Source organism: Canis lupus, chromosome 18 (assembly GCF_003254725.2).
Source record: "Canis lupus dingo isolate Sandy chromosome 18, ASM325472v2, whole genome shotgun sequence".
Taxonomy (NCBI): Eukaryota; Metazoa; Chordata; class Mammalia; order Carnivora; family Canidae; genus Canis; species Canis lupus.
Genome location: NC_064260.1, coordinates 47,193,341 through 47,207,115, shown reverse-complemented (window position 1 = coordinate 47,207,115; position 13,775 = coordinate 47,193,341). Strand labels below are relative to the sequence as shown.

Here is a 13,775-nt window from a genome sequence, read left to right as displayed (position 1 = left end):
CGTTAATACCAGCCACCACACAGAGAGGACTTTCCTGAGCAGGACACAGGCCTAATGGGCTCATGTCAGCCTCCCAGCAACCTTATGGGGCTGGGGGTCATCACTCCAACTTTTTGATGAGGAGTCGGGCACAGGGGAGTAAGGTAAGGTCTCCAGCTGCTGAGAGCTGCAGAGAAACTCAGTCTCAGGCAGCCTGAATCCCTATCCCACCTCTCCACCTGAGCAGTGAACTGCACATAGCCATCAATTCTCTGCAGCTTCCCTTGTTACAAAGGTGCCTCTTTTCCCCACTCTGAAATCTGGGCTGGATTTGTAACTCCTGTGATCAACAACATGTGATGGTGGCTTCACGCAAGCTCTGCAGGTAGCATCCATCAGGAGGAATGCGACCCCCTCTTGCTGTCCTAAGATTACCATGTGCAAGAGACTGAGGCAGCCAGCCAACCACCAAGCACCTGCCGACATGTGCAGGAGGCCATCTTCTATCACCCAGCAACAGGTGACCTAGTAGGTGGCCTGCAATGCACCAGCAAACCCAGACCAGAACACTCACTCAGCCGACCCACAGACTACCGACTAACGAGACAGTTGTCTTGGCACAGTTGTTATGCAGCAACAGCTGATCGATACACTCTGCTGCACTGCCTGTACTCTAAACAAATGGCCCTTCCCACAGCCTCTATGACCTGCTGTCAATGCGCTCAAAGTCATCTGCTTATCAATGGACAGCCCATGAGAACACAGAGAAGCTAGGGATATTATCAAAAGTCACACAGAAGTGGTCTAACCCAGGGGTTGGCAAACTATAGCCCATGAGCTGAATCTGGCCCACTGGCTGTTTTGTAAATAAAGTTTTATTGGCCCACAGCCATACTTATTCACTTACGTACCACCTACAGCTGCATTTATGGACACCACAGCAGAGCTAAGTAGTTGAGATCAAGTGGCCACAAAGCCTAAAATATTTACCATGTGACAACGTATGGAAAAAGTTTGACAACCCCTAGTCAAGACTTAATTCCCTCTACATTATGACAATAGATCTCAAAGTGTGGCCCCCAGATCAGCAGAATTTACTTCACTTGTTAGAAAGCAATCCTGGGACACCTGGGTGGTTCAGTGGTTGGCTCAGGTCGTGATCCCAGGGTCCCGGGATCGAGTCCCACATCAGGCTCCCTATAGGGAGCCTGCTTCTCCCTCTGCCTGTGTCTCTGCCTCTATGTGTGTGTCTCTCATGAATAAACAAATAATATCTTTAAAGAAATGGAAAACAATTCTCAGTCCTCACCCCACATATATGGAATCAGAAATGCTGGGGCGGAGATCAGCAATCTTGTTTTAAGAATCCTTATGGGTGATTCTGATTCCCACAGCTTCAAGATGAGACAATGAAGCACAATCATCTTTAATTACAGAAATGGGGTGTGATTGTCGACTCCTCAGCTTAAAAAGACTTTTCTTTTATTCTCACCCCCAGTCTCTTGGGAAGCAACCATTGCTTCGCAGCCTTATTCCTCTCATTTAACCTGCCCTCAGCAAGATTTGGGACTAGCTCAGAGTCACCCCCCCAAAAAAACCCAAAAGCCCCTACAGCCTCTGGGAGCCTTGACTGAACAGAGGTGTCATGGGAGCGAGTTGGTGGCAGTGGGAAATGAAGTCAGACCCTCCCCAGACCCCTCCGGAATAAATGGAGCATTGATGAAAGGCATACAAGATGTTTGGAGTGCTCTTGTGGTACAAAATCAGAACAAAAACAAGCCCTCAATTTGAGTAACAAAGTCCGGGTGAAATAAACCAACTTGTATCACTTTGGATTTTCCCAGTTTTCATATTGAAAGAACCATGTCCCCAGAAACCTCTGGGTCCTGGGCAAACTGGGACGGTTGGTCTCTCTCGGTCTGGGATTCAGAAGGCCTGAGAAAGCCGTGTGCGTGCAGGTGCCACAGTGGCCAGCCCGGGCAGTGGGCAGGTGCTGCCGCTGTGTAGGCGCTGCGGGCAGGGGCTCAAGAGTGGGCTCAGAGGCTCGAGGGCTCAGGGGCCCAGGGGCTCGGGGGTCTGAGGTTGGTGGTCCAACAGGTCCAAAGGCAGTCACCAGCCAGTGTGGGGAAGCCAGTGGGGTTTGTGCCAGCCTGAGGCCCCAGCACGTGGGAGCTGGCCAGTGTGGGGGCATGGCGCCCAATCAAGTACACCTCGAGGAGTCTTCTGCTTTACCCCATTGTGTTCCTGGACCCCATCTCCATCATCAGACCTCCCATCCGAACCATGAAGCCTGATTCCCATGTGGGGCTCAATCCCACAACCCGGAGATCAGACCTGAGCCGAAACCAAGAGTCAGATGCTCAACCAAGTGAGCCACCAAGGCGCCCCTGTGGTTAGTTTTTAACCACTATCTAGTATTCCTCTGTAGGGGTATATGTTAATCTGAGCCAAGGGGTGTGTCTGAATAACAACAGATGGCTGTTAAGCTGCCCTCTGAGGAGGAGGAGGATGCCCCCTTTCACCCCTTCATGGGGTGTGCAGGTTGGGATTGGAGCTGAATTTAGGGGAGCCCAGAGTGAGCCTCAGCCCCGCCCTGTGTCCCTCCCATCATGCATACTCTCCCCTATACAAATGTTGGTCAATTTTTTAAATGACGTGGCCCAAAGTGTCATCAGCTTTTCCCCTAGGATGTCGTGCTTCTTGGTCCGGTCCACAGGACCTCATGCTGACATTTAAAATTACGTGTTTATTGGCAGGAGTGAGACAGGTCAGCTCCACAGCCTTCCACAGAGTGAGGCATCAGAAGAAAGCTTCTGGCTCAGTCTCTTCCACCCAGGACCCCAGGTCCCGTGCCCCAGAGTGCACACGACCCAACCCAGGACAGTGCACACCTTTGAGACTCTAGATTTTACTCCTCCATCTTTGCACCAAGCAGCTCGATTTCCCATGTGCCCTGGGTGTCCCCTGGTGGCTGTTCACCAGACCACAGTTCCTACGGATCTGGCTCTCAAGTCCGAGATCCAGAAAAGTAATGGGTTCACATGCTGTTCCTTCTGAAGCAAGGTTTGTAGTTTCAGTCTTTCGATTTAGTCCTAAAACAATACATAGTAAGGTGATGAATATTGTAAAAGTCATTTTAAGTACAGTGGTCCAAGGCAGGGGCAGTTTTAATACAGTTTTAATACAGTTTAATACAGTTGTAGTTAACTAAAAGATCCAATTCTGGGTCCTAAGGATTGCAAAGATGTGGTCTCCGCCCTGCAGAATTGATGAGGCCGTGTCCACACACTGTGGCCCACGAGCCAAATCAGGCCCACTCTCTGTTTCAATAAATAAAGTTTTATTGGGACACAGCCATGTCTGCATGTTGACATATTGTTAGTGGCTGCTTTCTCACTAGGACAGCAGAGTTGGGTCGCTGACAGAGGCTCTACAACACACAAGGCCGAAAGGATTTTTTTATTTTTTTTTCAAAAGGATTTTTTAAAATATTTTATTTATTTATTCATTAGAGACACAGAGAAAGGCAGAGACACAGGCAGAGGGAGAAGCAGGCTCCCTGCAGGGAGCCGGATGCAGGACTCAGTCCCAGGACCCCGGGATCATGACCTGAGCCAAAGACAGATGCTCCACCGCTGAGCCACCTTGGAAAGGTGTCCTTGGAAAGGATTTTCTGATTGCCTTTTTCGTAAAAAGTCTACCTGTTCCTGGCTGAGTGAGTAGGCAGAGACACCTGTAACAGTGAACTGTTGTTACCTGGAAAGAAGCCTCCCGTGTGGATGTCACTGTCCATCAACTCATTTATTCAAAAAATTGCTGCAGACCTACTGATGTGCTGGACGTTATTTCTGGCCATGAAAGACTCTCAGTATTTTCAAATTTGGAGAGCCCTAGTTTTCCAGTTTGAACAAGAGTCGTATCAGTTCCCAACATTTTCCACCCAAAGCAGCACCTCACTTGCTGTTTCAGGGCTTCTACGCCTGAGCCCGGGGTCCAGACCAAAGGGTCACCTTAGCACAGACACCCCCTCCTTGCTGGCCTGGGGTATGTCATGGGCCCTGCATCCACCGACCCTGGTATGTCCGGATGATGTGGGAGGCAAAATTCATCTTCTGTCGGGTGTATCAACAGTGAAGTTTCAACTCCAGCCTGACCAGGGCCCATAGGAGTCGAGAGAGAAGCACGCATTGGCCAGATCTGCCTCGTCGAGGGCTTAGACCTGAAGGGATCGCCTGGCTTTCGGAGGGCTGGCCTGACTGTGTCCCTGGCTCAAATGCAAATGCTTGGAATTTCAAATATGTTTGAAATTTTAGGAGGAAATTCCAACATATTTTCATTCTCCAGGGGCCATTGCAGTGAGTGGATCTGTGTCTGTGACACAACCTCAGAGTCGGTGTGGACTTGTCTGTCTCTGTTACACACGTGGACAGAAGCCCAGGTCTCTTTCCTACATGTCCTGCCTGGAGCTCCCGACTCTGGGACTCGGCGCCTGCACACTACACACACCCAAAGGAATTTCCAATCTCCGATGATTTTAGAACTGAATGGGGCTGCAGAAGTGCAGAAGTAATTTGGCTCAATCCCCACCCGGAAAGAAGTCTTTTCTTTTTTTCTTTTTCTTTTCTTTTTTTTTTTTTAAATAGGCTCCATACTCAGCACAGAGGCCAACGTGGGGCTTGAACTCATGACCCAGAGATCAAGACCTGAACTGAGATCAAGAGTCGGATGTTTACCCGACTGGACCACCCAAGTGTCCCAAGGAGTCTTTTTTTATTTTTTTTTATTTTTTTTTATTATTTTTTTTAAGAAGTCTTTTTTTAAAAGTTGGAGGAAGAAGGCAAAAGGAACCAACAGGAGAAGACAGAAAACTGCTCATTTTTAGACAAGAGAAACAAAACTCCCAAAGTAGGCGCAGCTTAGGATCTTCTAACGCCGTAGGAGCGACCTTCCTCCCTCTTACCTCTGTGTTCCCTGGGAAGAGATGTGGCATCTGTGGGCCCAAGTCTCATGGGGGTTTCGTATTTATTCAGCAATGGTTGGTTGTTCTCAGTGACATTTTCTCTTCCTATTTAAAAATGAAGTGTCCAGCAGTGACTGCTTAATTAAGCAGCGAAGGCATCTTGGCCAAAGCAAAGCTGCTGAAACCAAGACCTGCACGAAAGCCACCTCCTGTGCACCCACCACGGGCCTCCCTGCCAGTCCTCACTGGGGATCAGGTGTTCCACCCAACGGGGCTTCCCAGTGGGCTGTAACCTCCTAAACCACACGGCTAAGAAACACACAAGTAGCTCTCGGGCAAGCTATGAACCTGCCTGGCTTGTTACCCACGGATGCCAGTGTAAGGGAACCTTGCCCTGGCAGCCAGGGCCATCATGACGCACCACAATGGTACAGTACTGTGATGCAGTCCTGGCCCTGGGGCCCTGCGCGCAACAGCATCCCAGCCTGAAAGGCCCCGCAGTGCCATCTTCAGCTGTTAGGTTTGCTTTCCCACTCTTCCTGCGTCCTCTCCTGGTTGCTCTGGAGCTCGTGGCCTCCATGAAGCCACCCTGCCGCAGGACAGCAGGGATCCCAGTCCCTAGCCTCACATCTAGAGGCCTGCGCTGAGGATGGAGAACCTTGGAGCTGGACGGAGAGCTTGACTGCTGGGCGGAGCTGCCCTTGGCCCCGGGCAGGGGTGGGTGACACGCTGGAGGAGGGCCCACTGTCCCGGCCTGGACAAGCCAAGGACAGAAGAGGCTATAGGCCACCTTGGTGAGCACCCTGATGGAAAGGACTGTGCACACGAGGTGCAGAGGGAGCAGGCATGATCCAGCACGGAGGCCGCGTGCGTCCCATCCCGGCCAGTGCAGTTGAACAAATGAGGTGCCTGAGACTTCCAGAATCCGAACTTACTTGGTGACGCTGCTTCTGCTGTCGGCACGAGGGCCCCAGTGGGATGGGGGCAGCTTAACAGCCTTGCTTCTGGGTGTTGAGGATCCCATGGCCACATCCACAGACGCCCCAGACTGGCCACCAGGATGCCAACTCCCATCACCGGGGCCCAGAACCCACCAGAAATCCCCTTTGCCTTCAGATTTGCTGCTCTGAGCGCTGAGGGCTGGGAAACAGAACTCTGTGTACAGAAAGAGATAAAAGGTCTTACACAGGGGCCTGCAAGGAGGGAGAACTCGGGTGCGGCGCTTCAGCCCAGGGTCTGGAGCAGGTGGCGTGGCTCCCTGACGCCCCTCACCTTTGCTCTCACCCCCCACTGAAGCCTGAGAAAAGCACAGACTCGGAGCTGTGCTTCCTCCCACGGGAGGGGCAGGAAGGGGAACACCAGGCGGCTCTCCTGGGGTTGGGGCGAGAACCCTGTGAGCCAGCGCATGGGGAAGGACTTGGAGGACAGCCTGCTCCGCACTTACCGACAGTGCGCAGGCTCCGGGCCATCCTTCCGCCCGCCTGCCCCACCGCCAGCTCCCCCTGCACCCAGAGGGTCCCTACAGAAGGAGCGGCGGCAGCTGCCCCTGCCCAGCCTTTCTCCAGGGGCTCAACCACACAGCGTCACCCTCCTCTGTTGGCTCACGTGGATGCGCGCCTGCCTTTCCCCTTTCTTCGTGCAAAGATGTAACGCACATAGGATAAAGTGCATTCACTTGAAGGGCGCCCTGGCACATGCTCTACATTCGCCTGCACCTGTGTGATCGGATCTGACCACAGGGTATCCCCAGTCCCCGGAAGGAGCTGCCTGCCCCCTTTCACATCCCCCCATCAGCCCCCGCTGCCAGGCCCCGGAGGTCACCGCTCTTCTGCTGCTAGTGCAGTGAGTCTTGCCTGCCCTTGGAGCTGCTACAGATGGAATCACATGGGGTAGGATCCAGGGTCTGGCTTCCTTCACGTGAGAGCATGACGTCGAGGCAGGCGTGTGGCTGTGCTGGCTTCTCTCCACGGCTGCGCACTCTTCGGTTGCCTGGCTGCGCCGCAATTCATCCCTTCTGCTTTTGACAGACACTTGAGTCGTTTCCGATTTTATGTTTCCTATGTTTGAACAGTGCTGCTGGGAACGCTGTTGTGAGTGTCTTTGGGGGAACATAAATGTTTTGTCCCCGGGAGAGCCATCTGGGCTGCAGTGCACGGATGGCCCATAGGACACACGACGCTTGGTGCTGAGGGATGCTTCCCCCAGGGGTCGGACCACCAGCACCCCATCCCACGTGAGCACGTGCCTACTGCTTCACCTGCACATCAGCATGTCATCTCTCAGCCCCTGGAATCTTTGCTCCTGGGGGAGGTGTCCTGGCTCATGGGGGGTTGTATCTGCATTTTTCTGATGACTAATGATGTTGGGCACATTCTCACAGGTCCATTGGTCACGCTGCTCAAGTCCCCTTGGTCAGTCATTATCCTGATGGGTTTGTGAGTGTCCCTCACATACTGTGTCGTCGTGAATGTCTTCTCCCTCATGGGAGTAGCTACTTCACTCTCTTGGTTCCCTGGGATAGGAAGAAATGCTTAATTTCATTGGAGCCCAATTTCTTTTTTATTTGTGCTAGGAGCCTCCTTTGTCCTGTTTAAGAAATCTTTGCCTTAACCAAGATCATTCCGTTACTTTAAAAAAAAAAAAAAAAGATTCTATTTATTTATTCATGAGAGACAGAGAGAGAGGCAGAGACAGGCAGAGGGAGAAGCAGGCTCCCTGTGGGGAGCTGATGTGAGACTGGATCCCAAGACCCTGGGTCATGACCTGAGACGAAGGCAGACGCTCAACCACTGAGCCACCCAGGTGGCCCATTCTGTTACTTTTTAAAAGGATTGTATTGGTTTTCATTGTACATCTCATTTTTTGGTATGAGGTGAGTGGGAGTTGATTTATTTTTTCCCCATGTGGGTATTCGTATAACCCAAAGACTTGTCTATTACTTAATTTATTAAAAATTTTTTATTGAAAAAGCCCCTGTCCTTTCTTGACCACCTTATCACCTTACAGTTCACCTAGACATGATAAATCCCTTTATTGTTAAGACTCTTTATCTCAGAAATATTTCGTAGTTTTCAGTATACAGAAAGTGTTATATGTTCTTAAATTTTATTCTGAGTGTTTTGTGGTTTTATATGCTTTACTAATTTGTATAAAAATCTTTATTTCCCTTTTTTTGGCTAGGATAGGAATATACCAGGTTTTTGCATATGGACCTGGTGACCTGTAATCTGGCTAAAGTCATTTAATAGTTCTTGTAGCTGTTTTGCAGATTCTGTTGGATTTTCTACATACACGGTTGTGTCATGGGTGTTCCCAGATCACCCTCAGGTTCCAGGACTCCCCAGGAGGACTCACGGGGGTTGGCACATAGCAGTCAATGGATATAAATCAAAGTCAGTGAAAGAAGAGGCACACGGAATGTGGGAGAGACCAGGGGAGACCAGATGTGAGCTACCTCCTGGTGAACAGGAAGAACAAGCTGAGCCCTGCCAGCAACGGGTCATGGCGACACCACGAAGGCGGCCACCCAGGGAAGCTCGTGAGGGACTCAGTGTCCAGTGTTTTTGTTGAAGGCTGGTGACATACACAGCTTTTGCTTGGCACGTAAGCAGAGTCCCAGACTTCTAGGAGGAAATGTGTCCAGCAAAACCCATATTTCATTCTACCAACAGTTTAGGTGCAGCCACTCTTATCAGAGCGCTGGGAGCCCTGCCCAAAGCTAAGATGTCACTCTCAGGCCATATCTGCAGCAGGCTTTCCAGAAGGAGCCGTCCAGGCTACTGTCGTAACTCTCTTCTGCACAACAATCTTAGGAGTTGTGCTAATCTACTTAACTTTCTCCAATCTGTGTATTTATTTTTGTTCTTGTCTTATTTTAATCTCTAGGATCTCTAGTATAATGATAAATAGAAGTGACAGTGGCCGGGACACCTGGGTGGCTCAGTGGTTGAGCATCTGCCTTCAGCTCAGGTGTAATTCTGGAGACCGGGGATCGAGTCCCATATCGGCTCCCAGCAGGGAGCCTGCTTCTCCCTCTGCCTGTGACTCTGCCTCTCTCTCTCTCTCTCTCTCTCTGTGTGTGTCTCTCATGAATAAATAAATACAATCTTAAAAAAAAAAAAGTGACAGTGGCCATTTTGACCTTCTCCCTGATCTTATGGGGAAAGAATTTAATATCACACCATTAATCCTGATGCTGGATGTAGGGCCTTCCTAGATGTATTTTATCTATTCCCAGTTTGCCAAGAGTTTTTGTCATGAACTGGTGCTTTATTTTGTCTATTTTTTATCTGTATATTGATATGATCAAATGCTTTTTCTTCTTTATTCTGTTAATGTGATTGGTTTTCAAATGTTAAAACACTTTAGTGATCCTGGAATAAAACCTAATTTGTTGGGATGCCTTAGCTATTGCTGGGCTCAATTTGTTAACCTCATGCAAGGGGCACATTGTATCAGGTGCTATAATTTTCTTTGTTGCTGTTGTCATACCCTCATCAAGTTTTTTTCCTGAGAGTTACACTGACCTCCGAAAACGAGTTGTGAAGCGTGCTCTCAGTCCCTGTGGTGTGAGAGATTTGGTGTAATAGAGGTATAATTCCTTTAAAAGTTTGATAGAATTCACCAATCAACCTCATCTCGGGTCTGCTGGTTTTTTTGTGGGAATATTTTAAAATTAAGAATCCAATTTCTTTAACAGATAGAGAAGCTAGTCAAATTTTTGGTTTCCTCTTGTGTCCGCTTTGGTAAATTGTGTTTCTCCAAGAACATCTACTTTTTCTTCTAAGTCACCAGCACTGCTGACAGTGAGCCAGGGCACCCAGAAGGCTTCCCACACATGCGTCCTTTCTCTTGGAGACTTCTGTCCTCTCTGCTCCATCCAGTGTCTGAAAACCACTGACTTATATATATTGTAAAGTTTCAACTCAATCAGAACTGAATTTTTTTTAAGTATTTATGTATCTATTTATTTATTTATTTGACAGAGAGAGAGAGATCATGAGCATGTGGAGCAGCAGAGGGAGAGGGAGACTGAGCTACCCAGGTGACCCTAAAAATTTATTTTTGCTCTTTTTTTCCTGACCTAATAAGAACTCCTGGAGAGGCAGGAGATCCTTCTGGAAGCAAGGGAAGCACTCTGGGGCTCCCTGTGCCAGGATCCTCCACCTTGCAGACCTCCCCCTCCTCAAAGGGTGCTTGTGACCAAGTGTGTGCTGCTGGCTGCAAACCACCGTGCCGCACTCTCAATCCGCGTGCTCTTTTGTCACCTGCAAGTGCAGGGCACCAGGCTGTGAACATTTCTCATTTGCTACAACTTTGAGTTCCTGGAAAATGGGCTTCCTCCTCCTGCCACCTGCTGCCAGGCTTCTCGCGGCTTGATTGTTGGAGCAGGACGGGGTCTTTCTGGCTCCCTTTCCTGATTTCCTGCCATGTGGATTCCAGTAGCCAATCACTAAACATTCCCCAGCCCATTGATTAAGGGCCAGGGACTGAGCCGGTGCTTCACCCACATCAGCTCACCAGGGTAAGGTGTGCGTTCCTTCCATGGGGGAACGGAGAACGTGAGGTCACTGTCTCACGGTCGGAGGCCAGGGTTGGGAGAGCCCATCAGAAGTTGTTCCTCAAAAAAAAAAAAAAAGAAGTGGTTCCTCATCTGGAAAAACAAGCCTTTCATAGTCCAGAGCTTAGCTCCACTGAGCCCATGTCCCTCCTGTGGGAGAGGCCTAGAAGCCTCGGAGCATGCAGGCCAGGCAACCCTGGATCCGGTAACAGGCTTCTGCCAGGGGAGGCTGAGTGCTGTGCTGTCAGGTGCTTCTCCAGCGCAGTGACCCTGACCCAGTGTCTCCACTCTGCCCCTAGCCTATTCCAGGAAGGCCAGGAGTTTCTCGGTGAGACCTGTGTGCATGCCCTGGGGTCCCCAGCCCGCCCCCCTACCACCCCTGTGTCTCCTCTCGTGCTCTGGGGGCCACCCACACTGCCCACACAGAGCTCCCCGTCAAGGCCTGCAGCACCGCAGCAGCAGCCTCCTACACCCCAAGCAGCCCAGTCCATGGAAGCCCAGTTAGCATTGTCGACAGGGGCATTTCCAAAGCCAGAGCCATCAGGGCCTTGGCCTCCAGGCTTGGCCAGAGAGGGTCCGGTAGCAGAATTGCCACCACACAGCTGTCGTAGCAGCTCTGGTTCTGGCCACGCTGTCCTCCAGGGCTCCCGTGGGCCTTCCCTTCAGACTCGGGCGTGAGAGGGTCCCTGTCTTTTCTCTAACTCTGCATTCACAGACACAACTGCAGATTTGGAGCGGGAGTTGGGATGAAAACAGCTGTTTTTACCCTAAGTCTTGGAGGAAGGGCAGCAAAGGTGTTTTCAGGAGCCCTATGCTGTGTCTTCCTGGTCCCAGGGGCAGTGAGCTGCACCAGGGGGCACGACCCTCTGCGCCTCAGAGCACCCCCCAAGTGCCAGAGGAGCCCAGGACCTGACGGAACGGTGCCCCCCCACACATACACACACCATGCACACGGCTGCAAGTTCAAGGCTGTGCAGCAGATGGAAAACACTGGGGACAGCTCAGTGCGAATCCAAGCGTGGCGCAGAACAGAGGGTCTGGTAAGCTTTCATGTGTTTTTCCAAAAACGGATCCAATCCATGTGTTTGAACACACCCAGAATATCTCCGGGAGGGCCACACAGCAGAGGGGCACCAGGTGGCGGGGACCAGGGGCAGCCATGTGACATATTGCCTATTTTTTTAAATCAGCTTTTTGCTTTGAGATAATTGCACATCCACATACAATTGTAAGAAATCGTACAGAAGGACTTTAGCCAGTTTCTCCCATGGAAGCACCTTGCAGATCGGAGGACAGAGTCCCGGCCAGGGTTTGACACTGACACAACCCGCCAGGCTGGCCCAGATTCCTGGTGTGCACGTGCATGTGCGTGTGTAATCCTAAAAGATTGTGTCACAGTGCAGGCTCGTGTGTCCACCCCCACCCACAGGTGGGCTACGGAACCCTCACTATCTCCTCTAATCCCAACTCCCTCCAACCCCCGCCCCCCCACATGCCATCCCATTGAGGGTTAGGGTTTTAACATACACATTTGGGGCGACAAAGACATTCAGTCCTTGGCCCTGGAGTATGGACGGACCCGCTAGTTCAACTGTTCGCCAGGGAAAGACTTCTGAGTTATTTCTGATTTTCAACAAGTATGAATAAAGTTGTAGTGAACATTCATGTACATGTTTTATGCAAACATAATTTTTTATTTCTCTGGGATAAATGTCCAAGTGTGAGCATATTGCCTATTTTAAAGCATTAATAATGGAAAATAGTGCTGTTCAGAAACGAACAAGGTGCCCCCATGGATCCTGCCTGGAGTAGGTGCTCTGTGCAGCGGGGTGCTGCAATACCGCCTCCCTTCCCCTGGCATCCAGCCTGCCTCCCGTGGAGCCTCTTCCACAAACATTATCATGATCATCTCTGACCTTGATTTATGTTTTAGGATTTGCAATGTTCCTTCTCCTGCAATTGCCTGTGTCTGGCAGGGGTGGGGCCCAGGCTTGCCTGCAGTCTCTGTGGCCTCCCACATTCTTACTTCACTGGCCCATTGCTTGTCCCTAGGCTGCTTCCTTCTCTTAGCTCATCAAGCAACACACCTTCACAAATACCTCGCTGTCAGGCCAAAAGGCAGAAGCCAGGCGGGGGCCACCAGCAATAATGCATCTGGACCCGACACAAAGGACTTTGGTCAGCGGAAGGTCTGCTCTTGCCTTGTAGCAGAACTCTACCACCAGCCAGATCCCCCAGTTTTGGTGGATCCCTCCTCCCCACGGGCCTCTAGGTGTCCTGCTGCTCGTGTCCTGTGTAGCTCCCTCCCACATGGACTGTGTAACCAGAGGGAGGTCACAGGAATGATGAAGCACGGCTCCCGAGACTCTGCTATATGTCTCCTGGGTCGCTCACCCAGGAGGGGTGAGAGGAGGCCGACCATCCTGCAGCAAGGATGCTCATGCAGCCCCATGGAGTGGTCCATGTGGGGAGACAGCCAAAACCACCCAGCTGAGCTGTCTCTGTGTCCCTGAGCCTCCAAAATTGTCTGAGATCATGTTTATTATTGGTTTACGCCAAGCAGTTTGGGGGTAACTTGTAACACCCTTCCCTTCTGGGAGGATTTCATGACCCACAGGTGGGCTGCCATCCATCGTGTGGAAAGCACTGTTGGAAAGCTTTCCATCTGCCCACCCCGGCATCAGGACACGGCCTTCCTGGTTATTTCAGCGTCCCCTGAGCAACCACCTGACCAAGCTCCACAGAAAGGTGGTTAAGGGCAGATATTGAATCCCGGCTCTGCAGTTGATTAGCTTAGAACCTCGGGCAAGTCCCACTATTGATCTGTGCCTCAGTTTCTCCACCTCTAAAGCAGGGGTGGTAACAATAGTGCTTGCCACTGGGATTATTGTGAGGATCTGCTGGCACACGTCACGTCCTTGCGACAGTGCCCCACGCATTTTGGGAGTGTAGAGCTGGGGACTGATGTGTGGCAGACTGTGTTCCGAGGCTGGGGATGCACCAAAGAGCAGAGTCATTAGAGGGTGGGCCTGCCTGAGGTTGTGTCTACGTCTTTCCTGCTTGCATTTCATTGAAAACTTTATTAACCATACGTGTCGGTTCCGGGCTGAATGGGAAGGCTGTGGAGGAGGAAGATGCTGAGCTCACCTCCTCCCACGGACACACTAGGGCTGCATATAGCTACGTATAGAGTACTCCTTTCCAGGAAGAACCTGGCAGCCAGCAAAACAGGTCAGCTGCAGTTGAAGAAATGCAGAGGAAACCACATCCATAAGG

General features: G+C 50.9%; 1 protein-coding gene across 5 annotated transcripts in view; it reads right to left on the bottom strand.

Annotated features, from left to right (window-relative positions):
• Nucleotides 1–5,332, bottom strand: part of LOC112663198 (uncharacterized) — a 32,766-nt gene extending 27,434 nt beyond the window's left edge. For 2 of the 5 annotated variants that reach the window (XM_025451803.3, XM_025451806.3), the window contains exon 1: nt 4,940–5,322. The gene's annotated coding sequence lies outside the window, so the exon portion shown is untranslated. Of the gene's footprint in view, nt 1–4,939 lie in introns of all 5 variants that reach the window. The other 3 variants (XM_025451802.3, XM_025451801.3, XM_025451805.3) reach the window with 3 other exon arrangements.
• Between the last annotated feature and the right edge of the window lie 8,443 nt (nt 5,333–13,775).